The 11,943-nt window shown below is 40.8% G+C and overlaps 1 protein-coding gene across 2 annotated transcripts in view; it reads left to right on the top strand.

Annotated features, from left to right (window-relative positions):
• Nucleotides 1-386: 386 nt before the first annotated feature.
• COL8A1 (collagen type VIII alpha 1) overlaps nt 387-11,943 on the top strand; it is a 173,679-nt gene continuing 162,122 nt past the window's right edge. For both annotated transcript variants that reach the window (XM_006754854.2, XM_015572183.1), the window contains exon 1: nt 387-644. The gene's annotated coding sequence lies outside the window, so the exon portion shown is untranslated. The remainder of the gene's footprint in view (nt 645-11,943) is intronic.

Genomic DNA, 11,943 nt, shown 5'->3' with positions numbered 1-11,943 from the left:
TGCCCGCTCTGCCTCTGCCCCGCACTTTGGCTTTGCTCCTCCGGACGCCCAGCTTCCCCTCCGTTGCCTGGCTTAGGAACCCTTAGATAGCTTTTCAAATTCACAGAAAACACCTTTAATGATAACAGTCACCCAGAGGCCCCTCCATCCCACCCCCGTCCCACCAAAATAAAAATAATTCAATTATTTCTGAATAACTGAAAAATAATTCAATTCTTCTTTCCTTCCAGATCTTGCGTGTTTGGGTGTCTCTCTGTTTCCTATTCATTTTCTTCCCAACCTTTCCCCCACATGTGGTCTACATCCCTTTCTCTATTTCTCTTTATTCTTTTTTCCCTTCTCCTTCCTTCCTTCCTTCCAGTCTACACTCCTCCCTCAGCTCCTGCGCCCCATCCCCCACCCCCGCCTCTCCTCCCGCGCGGGGGCTCGGGCTCTGCCCTCTCTGCCCCTCCCCAGAGAAGGGTGACCAGCTCCTCCCGGGGCTGCCCGCCCGCCGCTCCTTCCCTGCCCACCTACCACGAGGAGCGACTCCTCCCACCTGCCCATAAAAGCCAAGTGCATGTTACCAGCACCGGATCAGAGCACTTTCCCGGTCCTCTCCTGTGGGAGCCCCCAGCCTCTCTCCTGGATCTGACGTGCTCAAGGTAAGATAACACCCTGCAGGATCTCACCTACTGGGGTAGCTGCTGGGAATGTCTCCTCTGGCCCATGGGCTGTTTGGTGAGAGCCGATTCTTATGGTTGCCAGATCAGCTGCTCCTTTAACTAGCAACTGGTTTGAAAACAGACTTCTGTTTGAACGGTAAAATAAAAGTTCATTCTGGGCAGAAACAGAAGCATAAATATTGCAAAAACCTCTTCTCTTTTAAAATCACTTTCTCTGGTGCTGACTGTGGCTGAGGTTAAAATGTATCTATTGAGGGTGTTTTGCTGAAGGCTTTTCATTGAAAATATCTCGCACATCAGTGGGGGCAAGGAAAACTTTGTCCCATTCTCAAAAATGTACTTTAAAAGGACACAATTAGTTTCCTAAAAATAGCCCAGTCAAAAGGTCTGCTAACAATTTTGCTATGTTTTCCAAACCCCCAATACAGCTTCCGTGAGTCCTTTTAAAAAATATCTTTCCAGGTTGAAGTCCTTGGAAAAAATGATGCTGTGAACGGGTGCCCTTTCCACAGAGCCGGTAATCAGGTGGCTAGTAAATAGGAAAGAACAAATCCAAGTTTACAAGCCATAGCAGAGTGTGCTCTCACAAAGCTATCCTTTTAAGCCTTCCTAAAAGGAGAATTGGATTGGAAGTAAGAAAGTGTATAAAAGGACTTCATGAATTTCTATGCACACACCTAAACATAAAGCATTCCAATATGTTTTACGGTAGAGAAAAATACAGGCCAGATTATACAGTATTTCTATGTACACCAGATGGTTATAAAGAAAGATCAGCTAGAAGGCTTTGGAGGTTTGAACCCTGCTTGCCACCCTCTTTTCCCTCATCTAGTAAATTAAAATCAACCTGATTGGCACCCAGTTCTCACAGAGATACCCAGTGGTTAAGCTACCCACATTTTAAAAGACTGCTGTCTTCTTATTTCTGAGGTCTGAAAATGAGCATAGTGCACCTGTGGAAGGAAAAATATATTCCGCAGCGGCTTCTGTAAAACCAGACACTTGGTCCATGAAGTTTGCCATCAAAATCTGTGGGCTGTGTGGGATGAAACTCTCTCATGTGGGAGAAAAGCCCTTTTCCAATGCTTCCTCTGGGGAATTGCTCAAGACCGCTTAAAAACGCAAATCAAAGCTGGCAGTCAGGAAACCAAAACGCTACTTCAGTTCTTAAGGTTCATAAAGTAAAAGAGGAAAAGTTTCACTTTTTTTTTTTGGTTTGTTTGTATTTTTTTACTTGAAAACCTCACAAAAGCTGTAAAAAAATGCTCCGCTATTAAGGAAAGTGGAATCATTAGCAATTTAACTGAGTGCCTTCCAAACTTATTCTCCTTATGGTTTGCATATCAAAAGAAATAATAAAGATATTTTAAAATTCTGTTTGGCATGGAGGAGATTCAATGCTATTATTCAAATGAAAGAGTTATATGTAAAGCTTTCTGTCATGTGAAATTTTGTTTCATTGGAAAAAAAGTATTGCAAGGAGTGCGGTTTCCTTTGAGAAAATGATATAAAATTACTATTGGCCAAGATATTATGTGACCTGGGCATATTAAAATAGCTTTTATCTCAAGCCACAGTGCAGGCAGCTTGTTTCATATCTGATGTAAGTGGATGATCAAGCATGACAAGAGCACAGGTATGGGACAAGGCCAAACCAAGTGTGTGGTATGTCCAAGTTCATTCTTCTTTTATGGTAGTGCCGGACTCACGCCCATCATCACAAGGGTGAAAATACACTGCTTCATTCAGCAGATCCCCTTGAGGGAAATTATCTTTTCTGGGAGAAAATAAAAGTGCTCCCAGTGTAAAAGAGCTCCCTGTTGCTCCTAAATTTGGAGATGCAAAGTGTTCTCCCAGGGTTTGCTTCTGCTTTTCCTGGCAGTTGACCCACCCCACCAGCTATGAGCCATTTAACAGTAACTGCCTTCCCCATGTGCCATCAAGTTCAACACCCTGAATAACTGGGTGAGATCATCCTAGATTGCTCATGATCTAACTTCCACAGGGGCCTTTACCAGACACTTGAAGTGACTCTTTCTTCATGGGGTACACATCAGGCAAGATGATGCTGAGAAAAATCAGTGGTGAGATTTCGTGTAGTTCCCCACTGTCTCCCCCTTTGCAAAGGGCGTGGAGGCATAACATGAGTCTCCTCTTTATGCCATTTAATGGCTGCCCCCGGATTGGGTCCATTGCCATTACTATGCAACATTATTCCAGCAGGCTTTGACTGACTCCTTTAATGTTTCTCAAAAAAGAAAAGGTGAGCAATAGGAGGGTAATCTGGTCATTTTAAGGGCCTGCTACACCTAGGGAAACACATGTTTTAGATTTTCACTATTCCCACAGGTACAAACAATATTCTTTTCATCATCAGGAAGTACACCCCATATATTTCCATTTGTGAATCAAAATCAGGTAAAGGAGAATGGGAATAAGTATCATTGAGAGAGAAGCTGGGAGGAATCACTCCTAAAAAGTGTTTCAAGAGAATAGAAAGATCAGAATCTCTGTTACAAACACAACTTTTTTTGCCCTTATTTTTGTGGAAATGAGGAGATCAGGAAGATCAAAACTCTATATCTGCTCTTGTTTTTCTTTCTTAAATTAATAAGAGTATTTTCTCTAATAAATTAAAATCCATCTCTGTTGTGCCCTTCTCTAACAGGAGAGAAGTTCTAAAGACCCAAAGGATTGCAGGTCTGCCCCACATTATTTTTACCAGTTATAATTTTAAAAGCTATATCATGGGCATAAAAACCCTCAGAATGTATATTTGACTGATGGGTGATTTACATCAAGAAAATCAACCCTAACTCTCCCAAAGGACCCAGTGCTGGGTAATTATTTGAACGTTAGAAGCAGCAATTTACTCCTCCTTATCCATGGTCATCCACTTTGGTATGACAATTTGCAGAGTAATTGAGATGCAGCCATATTTCTCAGTCTTCAGTCCTCCAAGTAACCCTCTGAGAACTAGGTCTTTCTTCTTGCCTAAGCTTTCTCTTCCACCAGGCACCCATCAGCATTCATATGCATAATTTAAAGATGGTACAGATCTTGAGACTAGAGTGCCATCTTCTCTTCGGAGAGGTGCCCTGTTCCAGCTATTGAGGGAAAAGATAAACAAAAGGAGAGGGATCAGGGGAGAATAAATGCCCTTTGGAATGTAGAGACTCTTTCTCTTCAGCTTTGTGTGAGACGGACTTCTTACTAACCCACAGCATCCAGAAAGTTTTCTTAAAAGGACCAGCTCAAAGATTGCTACAAAAAGGTGAGAATATAAGTGGGGAAAATTTTCCAATGACCTGACAATGATTGACAGCAGTTTATACCCCACAGTATAAAATTAGAACTCTGCTAAACATCCCCTTTCTAAGGAGACGAGGAGTAAAGAGTGAGAGAATTAAGCACATTTCAGCACCAACAGAGAGAAGGCACTAAGCTGACATTCCACTATAGTTGTGGTAACTATGTTTGCAGTTTGAGGAAGGAGGTTTTAGTCTTTCCTCAAGCAAATAGATTTGCAGGAAAGGGGTTAAGGCAGTCAAACACGGTCAGAATGTCTATAATCTGGGGGCCCTGTGTGTGCAAATCCACAAAGCCATTCAAACTGAAGTGATTGAAACAAAAATGTTCCCAAAAACCGATCCTAGAGTAATCAGTTAAAGAATTCTGAATTCTAACTTCCCAGTGTAGCATCATATAAAATATTACAACACACCTGATGGTTCACCTTCAATCTCCTCCATTACTTTTGGGCTCACTTCCATTGTCCTTCCTGGAAAACAAAAGCTGCCCTTCTTCCCTACAACATAGGATTTGCAAATGCAGTCATGGCCTTACTGTGCTATCCCTTTTTTTCTTTCATTGGAAGAAATCTCTGCTTAGTTCTTATAGATCAAATTTCTGGAGTACCACTCATACTTGTGGCTTTTCTCATTACCAAAAGTCTCATACTTTTCTTAAACAGAATGTAAATTTTTACTCCAACAAATAAAAAGGTTTTACATTATCTAAACCTTAATTCATATATCCAGAAGAAATGTACTTTAAAATTGCTGCTTGCCTCCAATGGATTTTCTGAAATAAAGTTTCTAAGCAATTTCATTTACCTAGTCCCTATTCTAACTTGTTGGGGATTTAACAACTTACTGAGAAAAATCACAGAATATAAATTTTGGAAGGATCCTTGGAGCTAATTTTAACTGAAGTTAATTTTACAGATGAGAAAAGGTCAGAGAGGTTAATGTCTTGCCCAAGGTCACCCAGACACACATAGCAGAACCAGGGCTAGAGATCATGTAGACAAACTCTCCAATCAGTAATTTGTCTTGAATAACTGTAATGTGTGTTCCCCACACGGTGTGTATCTAAGATGTCTCTGACTGTACTGAGAATTCTGTTGGTACTAAATATGTAGGGTTCTCAGACACTATAACCTGGTGGAGGTTTGGGGGCTATAGCTGTACCTTTATTACAGACTGTCTAAAACATTGATCCAAGCCCTTGTGAAGAGTGAAATCACTAATTATCATCATCAAAGGGATCTTGCAAAGATCCCCATCAAAGGGTCCATTCCAGGACCTGGTATGTAGTATTCCCTTGGTAAATGTGTTGAGTGGGTGAGTGAATGGGGAAAAAGAAAAAGCTAAGTATAAAATATTAATTATTCTTAACTCATTCCATAAAAAATACTTTTAAAAAGTCTATAGGGACTCATAGATACTCAATTCTCAAATATATCAAATTTAAGATTCCCTTTGGCTTTAGGAAATGTAGGAGAGCTCTTCAGCCTTATTAATGGCCAAGCCATTTTCCTGCCTGCAGTACTTCCACTAATCCTCCCACAGTTATCTGAATACTAGAAGTTATACTATTATTTACAACCAAATATCTAGTTCCAATATTTATGTGACAGAACAAATGTATTATTTTGTGATGAATTTACAACATAACCTTCTTCTTCTCCCACCCAATAAACACTTGCACCTTCCCAAGTCTTTAATGAAAAAAAGGCAAAATATATAATGGACAGTCAGAGAAAACTTTGAGGGACATACTGGTTGAGGGATGTAAGCATGAGGCTTGCTGTGACAAAGAGGAGGGGTCATCAAGGGCCTGAGATATAGACACGGGGTGGTGCAGCTGAGAGGGTTTATTCTCTGAAACAGAAGAGGGAGACATGTCCGAGAGTTTTGAGATCCTGGAGGAGATATTTTTAATATGATTATCCGAACCAAGATCCTCTCGAATGTTTTGGAGATGAGATCCTATTTGGGTCAGGCTTCTGTTGGTACAGCACCATTTGAGGACTGGTTCGCATGGATGAAAACTTTGTAAGCATTATATTCATCAAAACTCTTCTTAACCCTTGACTGTACTTCAGTTAGTGAAAAAACCTCATTTAACCTCATTTAGACTTGACTCTTGCCCAGCATACTAAATCTATGTCATAAATATGTTCTCTGCTAAGATTATCACACAATTTTTGGTAGTATATGAGGTTACTCCAATATAGAAAATGATGAAGGTAGAAAAGAATATTCGTGTAGCATTTCTGGAAACAATTTACCCTAAGTGAGTGGACAGATGTTACCCCAGATGTGTCTTCACTTTCCTCTAAAGCATGCCTGACAATTGTTTGCATATCTTTGAAATAATAATTGTGTTTGTGAAACTGATTTATTGTATGTTAAAACTTACATAGTCTATGACTAAGCATCATTGTGAAAACATTCTTTTAGGTACGTTTTTCTTGAAGACTGCCTCTCTTAAGCTCTCTATTGATGTGTTTATATCACAAGATATTTAGGCATTGGCATCATTCGATGTGCTGAAATAAAAGACAATTAATCACTTCATGTGCTACTTTTCCAGCTCTAACTGAATAGTGGGTGTGGGTGTCAGCTGTTGGCTTTTCCAGGGGAAAAAATTGGATCTAGCCTGTTGGGGAGCTTCTCCATTCCCCTCTGTTAGCTAGATAAAACAGCTGTTTTTCTGAAAGTCTGGACCAATGGCCTCCATAATTAAGGCTTCATGTACTAGGGCAACTATGGCTAGTTCATACAGAAATTGTACTACCCAGAAGAATAGATGAGCCATAGCCTACTTCAGTTCAGTTCAACAGGAGGGCAGTGAATCTTAAGAGCTATTTGAAGAGCATTGTCCTGGGGCAGCTGGGAGGCATTTTGGCAGCTATCATCCATCCCATGTAGTATGTTGTTCCAACTATTGCCGTGCACGCTCTAAAGATAAACCTAAACTTAGCTCATAAATTCAGAGTGATGACTGTATATTGTTAGAGTTCTATACAGAACTCTACTTAGCAACTGTCCTTTCTTGAAGTCCAAGTCTCATCGTGTTCATCAGTACTATAAATTCAAACAAGAAGCCTCTTGTTAAAAGGTAGACACAGGACAAGGCCAAGAACTACATGAAGGGAGACACTAGGTGGAGCTAAAAATTTGTGGCTAAGATGGCCAAGATTGTTGAGGTTGGAAGAATGAGGGGAGAAAAGGGATCTGCAGCAAAAATGTGCTATTGGATCCACAACTCCTAGTTAAACAACATGTCTAGGACCCCTTCCAGCTCCCAGATTATTCCAACCCCCTGCTGTTCAAATGCGTGGGGAGGGGAGTCCTTCACCAGTAGAGGGAACCAGGGCCTGAGTGTCTCAGGATAGAAAACTAACTTAGTCCCAGAGGGGCCTTGAGATTTGAATTTTTCTGATAAGAGGCAGAGTAAGGTGTCCTTTGCCACCAGTAGCCAAAATGCACCATGTGAGTGTATCACATTGTTGGTTTCCTTTATTTTAAAAAAAAAACAACAACAAAAAACCAATGTAAGCCTCTAGGAATAATCACCTACATTTTAGCAATGACAGGAATATCCAGGCTTCTAGAAGTTTATTAGAAAGAAAACCAAAGCAATCTTAGAAAATGTTATTTCCAACACCACCACCAGACCACAATAAATGTTCGAGACTAAATGTTCAATTCAGTAACAAACACACCCCGGCAGCTGGGTGTCAATGAGAGACAAACACAGAGAGCTGAGGGCTCTCATGAGTTTAAAAGGGAAGTTGTGGGGCCCTGCCAGGACTGGACCCTCCTGTCAACAGAAGAGGAGGAAGGGAACTGGAAGAAAGCAGGAGTCATAAATGGGCCAAGCAGGATCTAGCTTATTAGGGAGCTTGGATCTCCAACCGAGATGGCCCAGAACATGCCCTCCTAGTTCTGGGTCTCTCCAGGGAACAGCCAGAGCCCTCCCTAGACCAAAGTGAACACTTTTCTGTTGAACATATCCATTGCACAACTGTGTATGGAAGGCTTGTGAAGACCTGAGATACTTGCATAATTCAGAATCCTTTGGGGGATCGAGATCAATTAGGATTGTAAAAGAAAAAGATCCCAGGCACATCAGAGAAGGACTGTTAGCTTTGTAAAAATTATGACATTCACAGAACAGAGCAGCCCTCTTTCTAAGGCTATTTCTGATGTCAATAGAAATGATGCCGAGAAGTTGGTATGCATGTGGCCTGAAAATCCCTGTTCCAGAAAATCTTCAGTATTTTAACTTCAAAAACACCTTGACTCTTTCTGGAGCTTCAGGCAAGTCATTGATCATCTCTGTGCCTTAATTTATTTATCTTACACAGAAGAACAATTCTCAAATAACTACTCTCTACCATTTAGAAACACTTGAAGTCTTGCCAAGCATTTTACAGAATGATGCATATGTTGTTACTGTTACTCAGTATGGTAAGTGGATTATAGTCACAGTACCATGGCTGATGATATTTATACAGTAACAAGTCAAAAGGGAATAAAGTTCCAAATAAGCACATAACCTTCCAAGGTATAGCAAGAACATTTTTTGTGTGTTAGAATCCAGAACAAATTCCACATGTCTCAAAGGGTCAGACAAGGTCAAGAATAAGCAGAAAAGGGAAAAGAAATAAAATTATGACTTAAGAGTCTCAAAAGGCCTATATGTTCACCTGTCCATATTTTTACACCAGTCAAAAGATAATTCCTCACACACAAGACAAGGTTTTGTGATTTAAAATTTTTATTTTAACTGAAGAAAGATGAAATTTTGAGTAAAATCTCTGAGTGACACTTTTCAACATTTTCCAAAGTGTCTTTCAAAACAGTAACACCTGGGATAGAAAAAGGTTGTGCGGGCAAATAAATTTTAGAAATAGTGAAGCAATATGATCAATTATATTCGCTGCAAAACTTTTTAAAGACCTTAATATGCTACATATATTTTTATTCTTCAAAAAAGTTACAGTTAATATAATAGTGTGCCCTAAACTTAATCAATGACAGATCTTCCCAGCCTGAGAACATCTCTTGGGACTGGTATTCTATGGAGCAGCTTTGGAACAGTTTAGGAATCACTGTCCTGCTTCATTACTTCAAGATCTACTGGGACATGGTACTTTCAGTGTTGCTAAATATTACGTAATACACATTGACTGTCAATGTCAATCAATAAAATACGAAAGAATTCCAGGGTGATTTCCAAACCCAGATGAAAAAGGAAGAAGCACATGAACATCTTAGGCCCCAAACTCTGAGTTGTTTTTTGTTGTTGTTGTTGTTTATTGTAGTAGTAGTAGTAGTAGTAGTAGTAGTAGTAGTAGAAATGCCAGAATAATTTTAAGTATTTTACAAGTTCTTGATAGATGAATGGGCGGATGAAAGGTTAGAAGGAAGAGAAGGAGGGAAGGAGAGAGGAAGGTGGTCAAAGTCGAACAGGTTGAAATGATTTCTTCCTTCCTTTTTCTTTTACACTGCCTGGATATTGTGTTATAAATAGAGAAATGGCCAACAATGAGCAATAAATCCAGTAAATAAGGAGCCTAGATAATTCTATGATTTAGCTCATCTATCTCTGGGCTAATAATTCTGTTTCACCTTAAACACTCTTAATCGAGATCATTAGCTAAGCATCTCCCTTAAGCATTAACTTCCTCACCATCAATAGGCAGCTATTTCTTTAATAGGAACACACTTACTGATATTTTAGGAATCTTTCTACATTGGAGATTATTTGATTTATCTATGACACTCAGGCCTCCTAACCCCATCAAATTCCCTATTCTCTTAGGGCCCTACTCTGGGAATTCTCTTTCCCCTTTGCAAAGAATTGCCTTTAGGCTAACATCCCAAAAGCAGCAAAGTGGAACCCTCTCCTTTGAGAAAAAAAGTGGCTCAGAGTCATCCAACAGAGAAACTTAAACTCATCATTACTAGTTATAATAATAGATATTACTTGTTAAGTGTTAGTAGGACCAGACATTGTGCTGGTCTCATTATCTCTGTTTTTTTATACTAACCTTACAATGGTGGGATTATCGTTCCCAATTTAAAGATGAGAAAAATTGAGCCTCTACTTGGTCAAGCAATTTTCACAAAATCACACAGCTAGAAGGGGCAAAGACAGTATTCGAATCCAAGTCACACTCCAAACTCCATAGTCTCCCAGCTCCTCCATGCTGCCTCTCACAATGTCTCATCCTATCATAAATGGGAGAAAAAAAACATTAACTCCCTGTGACAATACCTCTGACTCATAAAGTGAGAGAATTCCAGTGGCTCTGTTCCTAGACACTGCCGACTGGCTCTGTTTCTTGTTTAATACTGTTTTTAATTTCTTTTTCTTTCTTGTATTTTTTCCTAAAAGCATGCTGTCATTTTAGAGCCAAAAAAGTAAGGGTTGTGTAACTAGAAAACACACACAACAACTATCATTTCTCCCTAGGGTAATTTGTAAGGGCTAAGGTTTCTCCATAAATTCTCCCCAAGTGGCTTGGCATTGATCTGGTCAAGAGAGTGACAACCTAGCCTGTCACTCCTAAGGAAGTAGAAATCCCCATGATTACATGAGAAACAGAGTAGAACAAGGTACTAAGCATGTTGAGGATACTTGAATCTGGCTCATCAGAACATTCTTTTTGGTGTTATGTTTATTAAAATCCACAGCCAGATGGTGAGAGTCAAGACAACTTAAACAATTCCCCCAGGCCATGTGAGTCACCTAGACAAAAATCTATGTTGTCTACACCTACTGCTTAACCTGCCATGAGAGTATACACAGCAGTAAGTATACCTCAAGCCCTACTTTCTTGCTATGCTGAAGACAAAAGAGGAAATAAGGTCTAGCCCTTTCCATATAATCACATTTTGCTAAACATTTTTGCTTTTGTATTTGACCTTCCCTCTCTGCATGTAGTATTCCCTACTTAATCACTGAATTAATTTGTACCCTTTCTTCAAAATTCAGATCAGGTATCCTCTGAGACGACACGCTTGCAGTCAGCCTGCACCAGGGTACACTGTGCACCTCCTACACGCTCCCTAGCACTCTGTGCACAGCCCTGAGGTGGCCATGGTCACTCTGTAATGTCCTTAGCTTGTTTTTGGTACAAGACTGTGAGCTTCTTGCACAAGGATTTTTGTCTTATCTCTGCAACCTCAATACTTGGCACATAATAGGAGCTTAATAAATATGAAAAAGAGGAAAGAAAAAAAGAATGGGGAGGGGACTAAAATGCAGTGATGGTGAATAAGAAGGCTCTAAATATCCTTTTCTCTATCCCCATATGTTGTTCCAAGATACAGCCTGACCTAAGTCCATTCATGTGCCTGCACACACACACACACACACACCCCACATAGAATGTTACTAGGCTCAACTCTGGAGCTAACAATGGAGCACAGGATGAATTCCCATTGGTATGCTAATATTAAATACTAGAGGCCCGGTGCACGAATTCGTGCACGGGGGAGGTGGGGTCCTTCAGTCTGGCTTGCGCCCTCTTGCAATGGATTGGGCCTAAACCAGCAGTTGGACATCCCCCGAAGGATGTAGCAATGCGCCAAGTGGCAAGCAGCCAGGGAGGAGCCCAAGCCAGTGCCATGCTGCTCACACTCATCCCGGCCCACTAAACCTGCCGCTGCCACCCAGTAGCACTGCCACAGAGTTGGGAGAGGCTCCCACTGCTGCAGCTACACTCGCTAGCCATTAGCCCAGCTTCTGACTGAGTGGCGCTCCTCCTGTGGGAGTGCACTGACCACCAGGGGACAGCTCCTGCATTGAGTGTCTGCCCCCTGGTGGTCAGTGCACATCATATCGACTGGTCAACCCGTCGTTCTGGTCATTCTGGTTGTGCAGTCTTAACGGTCGCTTAGGCTTTTATATATATAGACTAGAGGTCCAGTGCACAAAAATTTGTGCACTCGGGGGGAGAGAGGGGTCCCACAGC

The sequence above is a fragment of the Myotis davidii genome, unplaced genomic scaffold (genome assembly GCF_000327345.1).
Source record: "Myotis davidii unplaced genomic scaffold, ASM32734v1 scaffold492, whole genome shotgun sequence".
In the NCBI taxonomy this organism is placed as follows: domain Eukaryota; kingdom Metazoa; phylum Chordata; class Mammalia; order Chiroptera; family Vespertilionidae; genus Myotis; species Myotis davidii.
The sequence above is the reverse complement of the archived record's forward strand: the minus strand, read 5'-3'. Positions and strand labels throughout refer to the sequence as shown.